Raw genomic sequence first — 12,939 nt, 5'->3', positions numbered from 1 at the left:
TGATGAATTATTAGTTAGATCAAGGAGAAATCACGAAATAGGCATAGTTGCTTTAGTAACAGATGCTGGCAGCAGCAGTGATGTGAGATTGAAAAATCACTAAAAATAGTAGGAATGGAATTAAATAATGAATAAATTATGTAATCGAAGATCGATGAGTCTATTTTCATATGGAAGAAACGAAATGACCATATGAGCTGTATGTTAGGAGATAATTAAACTCTTGTGAAACAGGGCCAGAGCAATTTCTGGATCCCCTATTCCGACTTTAGAAATTCACCATAAATTAATCAGAGATAATTAGAAGTCATTCCTTATATGTATAGATTCCATTTTGAGTCTAGTCTCATTAGAAATAAACGGAATAAGTATTGAAGCTCTGTAAAGGGAGATATCTAAGTCGTAATGCACAAAGGTCAGAGTAGTCTAACCCAGGAACAGGGACGAATTTAACTAATAAACTGTACCAATTGGCCCGACCAAAAATTCTAAAAAAAATTCTACCATATAGATATATGAGTATAGTTCCGGGGAAAATTTATGGAACTGAATTTCGAGTTTCAGAACTCAAGATATGATTTTTAAAGTGATTAGTACGCAGATTGGCAGCTTGTCTGGGAAATTTTTAATAAGTGGTTTGAAGTCTGTTAACACCTCGTGTTCGACTCCGGCGACGGTCTCGGGTTCGGGGTGTTACATTATGCAATTTGGTCATTTCCTAATTAAACACATAATCAATAAAAATTTTTTATCAGAATTTTCATATGACATTCCTAACATAATGCAGACCATGCAAAAATATTAAAATAAATTTTATTTCTGGTTTGGATTTGTGGCCTCAAAATCACTGTTCTGATTTAATTGAAAATGGGTTGTTACAACTCTCTCCTTAAGAATTTTTGTCCTCGAATATCTTACTAGTAAAGAGATTTGGATATTTTCTTCTCATAGTATCTTTCAGTTCCCATGTAGCCTCTTTTATACCATGTCATTGCCAAAGAACTTTTACTAAAGCCACCTTTTTGTTTCTTAACTCTTTTGTTTCACATGCCAAAATTTTAATCGGTTCCTCATTGTAAGTCTTATTAGGTTGAATCTCTACTTCTGTTGGAGAAATAACATGTGAAGGATCCGAGATACCGTCACAACATAGTCACATGAAACGTATTATGAATCCGATCAAGTTCTGGTGGTAATGCCAACCAGTATGCAACAGGTTCGATTCTTTTAGTAATCTCATATGGCCCGATGAATCGTGGACTCAATTTTCCTTTTCGGCCAAACGGGAGAACTTTCTTCCAAGGTAATATTTTCAAGAATACCTTATCACCGACCTGAAATTCTGTCTCTTTTCATTTAAAATCGACATAATACTTTTGACGATCAGAGGTTGCTTTCAAACTGTCTTAAATTACTTTCACCTTTTCTTCAGTTTCACAAACTAAGTCAACTCCATGTATCTTTTTCTCACTGAGCTCTACAATGGAGTTCTACATTTAAGACCATACAAAGCCTCGTACGGTGCCATTTTAATATTGGACTGATAGCTGTTATTATAAGTAAATTCAACTAAAGGCAGATACTTTTCCTAGTTACCTTCAAATTCAAGAATACAACATCGAAACATATCTTCCAAAATTTGTATAACATGTTCGGATTGTCCATCAGTTTGAGGATGGAATGCAGTGCTAAAATACAATTGAGTACCCAATGCTTCTTGCAACTTATTCCAGAATCGAGATGTAAACAGAGGATCTCTATCAGAAATAATGGAAACCAGCACTCCATGTAATCTAACAATATCAAAAATATATAATTCAACGAATCTTTCCAAGGAATAATTCATACATACTGGAATAAAGTGTGCAGACTTCGTTAACTGGTCGATGATTACCCAAATAGCATATTTCTTCTTTAGAGACAGGGGTAATCATGATACAAAATCCATGGTAATTCTTTCCCATTTCCATTTTGGTATCGCAACTGGCTGTAATAATGCCAAAGACACCTGATGTTCAGCTTTTACTTGCTGACATATCAAACATTTAGATTCAAATTCAGAAATATCCCGTTTCATTCCCGGCCACCAGTACATCTTTTTCAAATCATTATACATTTTATTACAGCCAAGATGAATAGTCATATTACTATTATAAGCTTCATGTAAAATCTTCTATACCAGTTTTAAATTCTTCGGTACGCATATTCTATCTCTAAATAACAGGAAATCATCAGGCTCAATCTGAAATTTTGAATCAGAATTCAACTTACACTGTACCTGTTTAGCTCGTAGTTCATCATCATTTTTCTGAGCTTCAGAAATCTACTGTAAAAATATCAGTCTAGCTTTTAACTCAGCAATGATTGAACCATCATCAGATAAAGATAATCAGGCATTCTATAACACCCCTTACCCGTGTCTAACACCGTGATAGGATACGAGGCATTACCAGACTTAAACATACACATACATGTAAAACCGGGCCATAAAAATTCAACCAATTTAAAAACATTCAAACACATGCATATCGTCCCTTATACAGGCCTATGAGGCCCAAAACATACATCGGGGGTGGTTCGGGACTAAATTGAAAACTTCCAGAAATTTTACAACACTTAGGGAATTTTCAATGTTTAGAGAGTTTAACGCTCGGATTTGTGCAACTGTACATAGTCGTTATCGAGTAATAAGTAAGTATCGAGTTATCATCTCCACAGGGATTGTATTTGTGCTAAGTCACTTAATTTGTAAAAGTGTATTAACAATTTAATAAATAAAAACAATATAATTGAGAAGTGATGAAAAATTAAGTATATGAAACTAAATGCAATGATCCCTAATGCAATTTATCCTAAGTATGCAAACTATATGAATGAGATAGATTTTAGCAGAATTAACACAATAAGCAACAATTATAACATAAATAAGCTAGGACAATTACTTTAACTAAACTCAAATTATTATCAACATGCTTATCAATATTTAGAAAAATATTCCATGGCAACTCGATCTTTCATGAGTTTGAAAACCACGTTAGGTCCTTTCGGAATCCTTTACTTAGTAAATACACATTTTACTGATCCTTATTTACTAAGGGTTTCTTAGTATTCATGCAAGGTAACAAGGACATGTTAGGTTTGAAACAGTTTAATCACACAAATCTAAAAACTATGTAGATAACAGAGCCTGGTTAGGGATGTTATGCAACCTACAATTTAATCAGGTTAGGATCTAAATTGAGTATGCACATTTCAATTATGCGTCCATTAGCCGTCATTTGGTTAGGATTGTTCAGCTAATTCAGGTGCATTTCAATCTCGTATGAACGAAATACAGACTTGATTTTAATCGAAAACATGATCGACTGAGGCACAAATATTATAAGCATGAATCAAATAATTATTATTAAATCAAAGCAATCATCCTAGCTTAAATAAAATTAAGCTATCATTGTTGTAAACAAGAACAAAGAACACATAGCAAACATTCTTGAATGAAATTAAAGTAAGAAAGATTAAACCCAAATCAGAGTGGTTGTCATCCAAGACTCTGACTGATGAGGGCGCATTTGTTCCTTTGCTTTGCTCCTTTGCTGATGGCTCTCCGAGGTGGCCAACCAAGGGTTCTTTAAGAGGCTAATTTGCTCAAAATCTTTATGCAAAGATGATGATAGGCGTGAGGGCTAAGAAAGCTAAGAGAATTGAGATAGGAGAGAATGATGAATAAGTGAGGGATGAATGAGGGATGAGGGATGATTGAAAAAGTGAGAAAGGGGTTCTTATTTATAGGTGAGGCATGGGAGCTAATTTGCTAAAAATAGAAGTGTCCATCTTTCAAAAATCCTTCCAAAGGTGGCCGGCCATGAATTGAGGGAATGTGACTGATTTTGCTTGATTCTTGGTCAATTTGAGTGCCACAACAACTCAGGACTAAGACTCGGTCACCAGCAAATCTTCGGGAAAATTTTGATTTCTTCAACTCTTCAAGGACCTTGTGTAATTAAACCAAAAGATGGTTTATGAACCTCCATATTCAGCCGAATTTTGGGTTGACTTGGCCCTCCATTTGGACGGTTTTGTAATCAAATTAAAGCTCTCAGACCTGTCCAAAAATAAATTAATAAGTTAGAAGACCAAATAATTAAATTTTACCAACTTAATTAAATTAATTAAAACCCAAATTATTAATGAAATATTTTAAAATGAATTATTAAATATAATTTTATATTTTATTATTTAATTTAGTCATGCATGGCCCAGTTTATTTCATAAAAATATAATATGCTCAAATTAATATAAAATAAGCCATTTTATGCATGAAAACTATATAATAAAGCATAAAATCACATTTTAATAATTTCTATGTCATATTTTCACATATTTCATTAATTTATTAAACAATTACTTAATTTTAACAATAAATTTAAGTAAAAAGGTGATAATTTATATAGGAAAAATCCTATACATTTTTCAGTTTACACACCCCCAAACTTAAATCATTGCTTGTCCCGAGTAATGTTCATGCACAGCACAAGGTCTCGCTAAAGCAAAATTGCTAAAAGTGTAAGCAGCATCAATCATTGCCCCATAATCATGTATTAATAAATTCATGCTCGTCGATCTTCTTCATTAACATGTATTTCATATACAACCATTTTGAAAATTTTATACTAAGTTTCAAGGTATGCCAACATGAATCATAGTATGTACATACGTCCCAGCCATAGATAATATTCTTCCATTCAACATAATTTCTCATCAATCAAGCAAAACAATCATAAGGCTTATTTATAATCTTCATATGTTGAACTTAGGACTTCCTCTCCACTAATGTAGGTGACATAATCATCAAATCAATAGGTCTTTTATAAGGTGGTAATGGGGCTCGGTCAAAGGTAGGGACTTTAAGAGATGGGATATTTCAGTTTCAAGATCTTAACCTTTAACTTTGTCTTGGTTTTCTCGTAATACAACCTTTTTCTTTACGTGAACTTTTGGAACACCCCCAAACTTATTTTGAACTTAAGCTCATACATTATTTTTTTCCTTTTTGAAGATTGAGCAAACTTTTCTTTCCCCCCCCCTTTTTTTTTATAAGCATGAGCACATACATTTATGAAAATTTCCTCAAATGTTGATTACCAAGACAACTTAAGTTAAGATAGGTCACTATAGCAAAAATAGGTTTTTAGCGGGCTAAAACTATTTGCGGCGCTTTTACAAGCGCCACAAAAAATGTCGCTAAAGACAACGCTGCTAACATTTTGCGGCGTTTATGAAAAAAAATGCTACTAAAGACCATGACCTTTAGCGACGCTTTTCCCGCAAACGCCGCTAAAGACCATGACTTTTAGCAGCGCTTTTCTGGCAAAAGCCGCTAAAGACCATGACCTTTAGCGGCGCTTTTCTCACAAACGCCGCTAAAAATATGACCTTTAAAAAATATTTTATTAAATAATATTTATTTCTATGATAAATATTATATTATGTTTTATTTTTGAAATTTGAACATTAAACTATATACTTTTAAGGATAAATAAAAAATATTAATTAAATTAAATTTTCGATTAAAATTTTAACTTTAAAACTAAATATAAAAATTAATGAATTTAAATTTAGAATTTAAATATTATGTTTAAATAAATGGGAAATCTATCTCACAGCTCATCTGATCTATATATTAACTCGACCAATTATAAAAGAAGCTACAAAACTCGTAATAATTAACCATCATGGTTAAATAAGCTAGTACACAAGGTAGCTACAAAACCCTATTTCCATAACACAACATTCAGGTTCCGACTAAGATGAATGACCATGGAATGCAACATTAAATAACATTCCACTTGAATAAGTGCTAAGCCTTGGCTTTTCCAGCTTGAAGAGATTGAATGATGTCTGCTAATATTTTAAAGATCAGCCAACATGCAATAGAGCACATAATGGAGCGCAAAACTTATAGTGAAGGTAGAAAAGATGTACCTCCGATGATTCTGGTAGAAATTGTCCAGTTGGTAGTAGACATAGATAGGCTTCTTCATTCGCTTCTTAACCTAGTAAAAGAAATAAGAGAAGACTTTGAAGTCCACTTTTTTTAGAATATCTACAACTACTTCACTCATTTTACATGTTTTTTTTACAAACTATGTACTTATTGGAAGGAACAATATATGTTTAAATAATACAATGAAAGCTAGTTTTGACATTTTTGGTTTAGTAGAATATTTAAAATCAGCTCAGGAATTAGATATTTATAAAAGAAACCATGGCATACCTTTTTCTGAAGCTCAGAAATTGATTCAACTATAAGTTGATTCTGCGAGTTAAACATTATCAACAGCCAAGTTATGTTGCTGCAGAATTATAAGCAAAATTATATGCATGCATGCATAACTTCTTGTACAAAAGTAAGATTTGATATTCGAATTTTGAGTTTATTAAAAAATTTTAACTAGAGGGGCAAATTTAAAGGCAAGCAAGGACTTGACTCTTCAAAAATGAAAAATGGTATATTTAAAAGATTTTTGAATTCACCCCTAATTGTTTATGTGGTTGAGAGGCTATTTTTAATCAATACAATAAAATATTGGACCAATTTAAACTATAAATCATGAAAATCTTTTACACTAAGGAAAATAATGTTTTAGTATATATATATTGTTGGAGTGATTTAAACCTTTTTGGATCTTATGCATTTAAGGGCAGAATCAAGTTGTTGCTCCAAATTTTGAAGCTCTCTAAGACTCAAATTCTGGATACTTCTCCTTCGTAATGCCTAGAAATATAATTAATTATTTTATTAAAAGAGAAAGATGCATGCCTTGAATGTATCTGAAATTTGAAGCCATTGGGGGGTACCTCAGGTTTCTTTGTAAAGTCTCCATTCTAGCTTTAAGTTTTGCATGTTCCTAGGTCCAGTTTCTCTGTAAAAGAACATATTGAAATCATCCCAAGTCAACAAGTAGAACAGATTTGGTGTCTTCAAATTTTTCATGGTCAGATCCATGAACATCCCCTTTCAAAATGAAATCAAAAAAAGCATGTTTTAAAAAAAATTAAAGATTTGTAAAATGAAGTTTAGGAGGGTTGAGTTTACATTTTGTTGAATTTCATCTGTAGCGCATTGGATCTCAGTATACGAGTATCTTTCATATTGTTCAAGGATCCTTTCCATGCTGCACAAGAAATAAAAGATCGTCATCAAAGATTTAAAAATATAAAAAAAACCTTATCATACTAAAAATATACCTCCCTCTAGCTCTAACTCTCCAGTTACATGTCTGCTTTCAGGGAACAACACAACAAAATAAACATGTACAAGTTTCCTTTCAGAAAACATTTGAAAAAAAAAATGGATGCAATTACCATGGACGAATATCACTTCCATTTGCTCACAATATGTTCTCTTGCATAGCCAAACCAGTGTAAAGGAACAATAACCATGCCTGACAAATACATATCATACACTCAGCATTAATTCACAGAAATATAACTCTGCCTTAAATCAGCAACAAGTGAACCAAATCTAAGTAACCTTTATAATATCTTGTACAATTGAATTGGAAATGCAGGCAAGCATCCTTCCCAAATCCAAGATTTTAAAATAAGCAAAGTTAACAGGAAAAGAAAAAAGAAAAAGGCAGTCCTATCCTGTTGAAGGAAGATAGTACAGGGTAAGCATACATAAATACTTCAATTTTAAAAAATTCCCAATTTTCTGTCTAATAAAAATTCACAAACAACTCATGAATTTGATAAATCCTACTATTAATTTGGTGAATTTCTATACGAGGGAAATGGCATGCCATCGTTAATTTAAAAATATATTTATATGCAAACCAAAAGACAATCAACGAATAAAAATTAGAAAAGAGTAAAAGAGAAGTGATGCTTACCCTGTAGCTGTTATACTCCTCCTTAACTTTCAACTAGACTTCTTTACGAGATGCTCGCACATTGATTGGCCTCAGAAACATCCTCAGAAACCTGTAAATCCTCTTCGAGTTGTTTCTCAGATCCAAAAAGGAAATGAAATGAAACCTGTCAAACCAAAAGAGAAAGGGAGACGGCAAATGGGTTTGATCTAGGGAAAATTTAAGGTTTAGGGGAAATTTTGATTCGAGGGAAAATAAGGGGTTTCGGGTTTGTATTGGGGAGGAAATGGATGAAACAAAAACAACGCCGTTTTGTTAAACATAATGACGTTACTAAATCGCAGCAGAAGTGACATCGTTTTAATTAAACTTTAAGCGGCGTTTTTGAAAAAACCGCAGCCAAAACTCGATCTTTTGTGGCATTTTTACAGAAGCGCTGCTAATTCTCAATCTTTAGCGGCGTTTTTCGAAAAAGCGCCGCTAATGTCGCTGGAGACACAACATAAAATGACGCCGTTTAAGCTAAAGTGAAAATTTTTTGCGGCGTTTTTGTCAAAAATGCCACTACTGCATTTGGTAGTAATAAATTTTAATAGTTTAATTATTTCTTAAATTCCTTTTAAACTAAGTTTGTTTTCTTTCAAACAATATATCTAATTTGAAATTTTTTTAATTATATTGAATAATTATTATTTGAATATTTAATATTTAAATTTTAGGTAAATCAATTTAAAATAATTTCTAATAATTATTTAAAACATGAAATGAATTGAAATAAGAAAAATATATTTTCAAAACCATTTTTGATAAAAATGAACTTGACAACCTTGAGAAAAAATGAAAATTGTTAAAACATTAGGTTTTTATTAAAAATACTAGAGTTGTCATTGATATTTTTAACTAGGTGTGACCAATACTTATAAAATTACCTTTCATAAAATAAAATTTTAAAAAATTCTTTTAAGATATCATTATTATCTGCATCTTAAAATTAAAGTAAGACGAGTTTAATTTCGAGAGTCGATTACAGCAAAGAAAGTTATAGCATCTTGTAATACTCAGAAATTGATACCTTATTAAACACATGTTATTTTTTAGATTTTGAAATTATAAATTCAAATTCAATATTTAATCATGAAGCTATAAATTTTAAAGTGTGCACGAATTTTATAATTAAGTGAATTTAATTTTAAAAATAAAAATACTAAATTTATTTTATTTTATTTTTAAAATTGATTCAAGTTTGAGAATTTCATGTTAACATTTCGTATTCAGTAATTTTAGGAACCACCTCATCAAATTTCGTAATGCTAAATCTTGCGTAATTATCTGGGAATATAGACATATATACATCATAAATATATGTATAAACATGAGATCAAGTATTTAATTAAACCACACTCTGAGCTCTCCAAAACCTAGATTCAACCAGAACATCATTTAATCAATTAACCCTTAAACCCTAAACCCTAAAACCCTCAATCCTAAAACATAAACCATTAACCCTAAACCCTTAACCCTTAACCTTTAACCTTTAACCACTAACCCCTAACCCCTAAACCTTAAACCCCAACCCTTAAACCATAATCCATAAACCTTAAAATAGTAACTCATAAACCTTAAACCCTTAATCATATACCCTAAACTATAAACCCTAAACTATAATGATATTTAATTCAATATTTTAAAATTAATACTATCACTTTTACAATTATATAAGAAAATATTTATCATATAAATTAAAAAAACACTAATTAATCTAAACATTAAACTCCTAATCCTTAATCCTTAATCCCTATACCCTATACCCTAAATCTTAAAACATAAACCATTAACCCTAAACCCCTAACACTTAACCCTTAAATATAAGAAAATATTTAACATATAAATTAAAAAACAAGTAGTCATAAACCAAAAATCTTTAAAATTATTTTAAATAATAGTATTTTAATTTTTTCATTTTTAACAAATATTTTTTATGTTTTTACTTTCAAATTTTTTCTACGTGTCATTATTTTTTTTGAAGAATTTAAATATTCAATTAAAAACAAATTGTATTTTAATATAAATAAACTAGTTAAATTATAAATTGTTTTTTGCGGCGTTTTTCAAAAAGTGCTGCTAATACTCGATCTATAGTGGTGTTTTTAAAAAAACGCCGCTAAAGCCACTAAAAGCTCAATATAAAATGACGGCGTTTTGCAAATTTTTTTGCAGCATTTTTTGAAAAACGCCGCTAAAGCCACTGAAGCTCAGTTAAAATGACGACGTTGAGCATAAGTTTTGCGGCGTTTTTTTAAAAAGCGCCGCTAATACTCAATCTGTAGTGACATTTTTCATTCAAACGCCGCTAAAAACTTGTTTTGAGGTAGTGGGTGCACAAAGTTAAGATAACTTACAAAGATGGTAATGTGGCTTGTAATGTAGGTTCTTTGCAATAAACTGGCCTTTAAGCTCAAAATTATAGTTTCAAGGGTCTAATATCATAAGGTGGGCTTGAGAAGGCTCAAACGATCCAAAGAAAATAGTGTTTATATCATTTTAGATTTTTATGTCTCCTAGGATTTCGCCTCAAGAAAGTTTCTAAGTCAATTCTAAAGATATAAACCTTCATGCATGTCTAATCTCAAAAGAAACTAAGTTTTCATGGCAAACATTATCGAAGACTAAGATCATACAATCATTTCATTCTTCATGATAACATACAGTCATTTAGATAAAATCATTATTCATGCTTGCATACAAGCTATCTAAACATTCATTTATTAAAACAAACTCATGAACAATTACTTAAAAATTTGAGCATCAATTATTTGCCTTACCCCCTTTAAAAAGAAGCAATGTCCTCATTGCAAGAACAAAATACTGAATGAAAACTGAACACCAGGTAGGGTTAAAAAGAAAGATAGGCGAGTCATTAAGACTGCTTAAATACCAAGTCTTTCCTCATAATCCAATCCTAGACATGTTCATCCCCATTACCACATCACTTAGTCTTTTTCTTTCTAAAAGAAGCATTTATTCATCTTGCTATGTTTTATTTTGCAGAAATTAAATCCTAGTTACTAAAGAAACAAATTCCTAAAGACCTAAAATAAATAAATAAAAAGACAAGAATCCCCCATTTTATTCTTTTGACTCATTCCCCTTGTCTTTATTAGCTCTTTCTCCGCTTGTATAATTAGTATCGTCCATCCATGTCTCAAAGATAGTATCTTGGAACTTAGGAATAAAAGTGTTAGAGATATTCTTAAAAGTATTTCGAATCATCTCTAATTTTTGCATGTTTCCAGTAAGTTTGTTGTTGATTGTGCATGAACTTGCACATATCCATCAACATTTACAACTTTGATTTCCTTGAAGTACTTGCAGAAGTCGGCAAGGGAGTTGTATATTCAGGTTCAACACTTAGCTTGATTGGTTCTTCTTCTGGCTCAGCCCTTGGTTCAGGGTCTTCAACTGGTTCTTTATCAGATTCTTCTTCTTCAGTGTTTGAAACTGATTCAGTTTCAATTTTATTCGTTGACTCCTTAATACCTGGCTCAATTGGTTCTTCTTGTTCACCTTGATTTAGCTCATGCACCTTCTCTATTAACCTTTCTAGATCATGACTTGTAATGCACCCTTGGACATATTGCCCTTTCAAATTCGCTTGTGTTTTAACACGAGCCCTTAAGCAAAGTGAAGTGATTAATGATGGGAAATAAGCACTTCCTGTCTTCTTTTTAGCACAGTCATAAATCTCTTTGAGAATAATTTTCCCAAAATTAATGGACTTTTCTGTCAAGATTGCATATAACAAGAGCATTCGTTCCATCGAGATGGTGGAATTGTGTGAGATAGGCATAAAACTGTAGTGAACAAAATAAAACCATACCTTTGTTACTAGTTTTAAGTATTCCCTTCTGCAAGAATGGCTCCCATACTTTCTTATAATCCATTAGGATCCCAAATTTGTTACAACATCAAACACTTGTTGAAGAAAATCCCAATTGATGTTGTTCATCAAAGGGTAGTACTCATCTTCTTCAACATCAGGTAAGATAAACAAATCATTGATGGACTTCGAGGTAAGAGGTACCTTTTTCTTCCGAACGATAACCTCAGTGGCATCTTGTGTGGTCAAACTTGCATAGAACTCTTGAACTAGTTCATTATCAGGAAGTGAACGAGCATCACAAAATCATCCCCACTTGAGAGCATTGATTGTCTTTCTAATTGGCACAGGGACAACCATCAAATCATTACTCTTCATGTTAAAACCTTTTTTCGACATTATAGGTTGGTGCTTGAAAATTGAATCAAATCTCTCTTTCACTTCTTCATCAATCACAATCGAGTTTTCAGGAGTAGTCTTTGAGGATCTAGTTCTTTTGCAAGACATGGTATTTTACCGAAAATCTGGCAAAGTTCTGCTTACAGGGGAATAAGAGAAATCGGCAAGTGGGTAGGACTTGCTTGGCAAACCTTGCGACGGTGAAGGCAACATGCGACAACAATGGTGGTGTGCAGCAACGATAACAGCTACGTACGATAACGACGTTGATGCCCTAGTGATTTCTTTGCGGCAGTAATAGGAGATTTCGGCTGTAACACCCCTCACCCATATCCAACACCGGGACAGGGTTCGAGGTGCTACTGACTTAACTCAAGCTTATGCATATAAAATCGGGCCAATAAAATTTCTTTTAACTTAAAAGTTCTCGTTCACATGCATTTTGTCCCTTAAACGGGCTTACAAGGTCCAAAACATGCATTAGAGAGGGCTTAAAACTAAACCAAGAACTAAAAAAAACTTGGAAAATTTCATGCTTTAAGGCTCCACACGCCCGTGTGAGTATAGAGAACATGCCCGTGTGCTAGGGACACACCTGTGTGTTAGGGACACGCCCGTGTCCCGAACCCGTGTCCCGAACCTGTGTCCAAAGACCTGGACATTCTGCCAATTTGGTCATGAACAAATTAAGGTCACACGGCTAAGGCACACGCCTGTGTCCTATGACCGTGTCCTTCACACGGCTGAGACACATGGCTGTGTCTCTTGCCCGTGTGCATACTACCATGC

The 12,939-nt window shown here is 32.6% G+C and overlaps 1 long non-coding RNA gene across 3 annotated transcripts; it reads right to left on the bottom strand.

Annotated features, from left to right (window-relative positions):
* Window positions 1-3,586: 3,586 nt before the first annotated feature.
* On the bottom strand, window positions 3,587-8,136 carry LOC107896174 (uncharacterized). 3 transcript variants are annotated; one of them, XR_005903253.1, is made up of 8 exons: window positions 7,896-8,136; window positions 7,366-7,445; window positions 7,097-7,175; window positions 6,859-6,923; window positions 6,677-6,775; window positions 6,275-6,316; window positions 5,983-6,053; window positions 5,595-5,898 (listed from the first exon to the last, which is right to left on the bottom strand). It is a non-coding gene; the product is annotated as an uncharacterized lncRNA (long non-coding RNA). The 3 variants fall into 3 exon arrangements; XR_001683632.2 differs by lacking the exons at window positions 5,595-5,898; window positions 6,677-6,775 and adding an exon at window positions 3,587-4,102; XR_005903252.1 differs by lacking the exon at window positions 6,677-6,775.
* Window positions 8,137-12,939: the final 4,803 nt, after the last annotated feature.

The sequence above is a fragment of the Gossypium hirsutum genome, chromosome A10 (genome assembly GCF_007990345.1).
Source record: "Gossypium hirsutum isolate 1008001.06 chromosome A10, Gossypium_hirsutum_v2.1, whole genome shotgun sequence".
NCBI lineage: Eukaryota > Viridiplantae > Streptophyta > Magnoliopsida > Malvales > Malvaceae > Gossypium > Gossypium hirsutum.
This window is presented reverse-complemented; position numbering and strand designations above follow the sequence as displayed.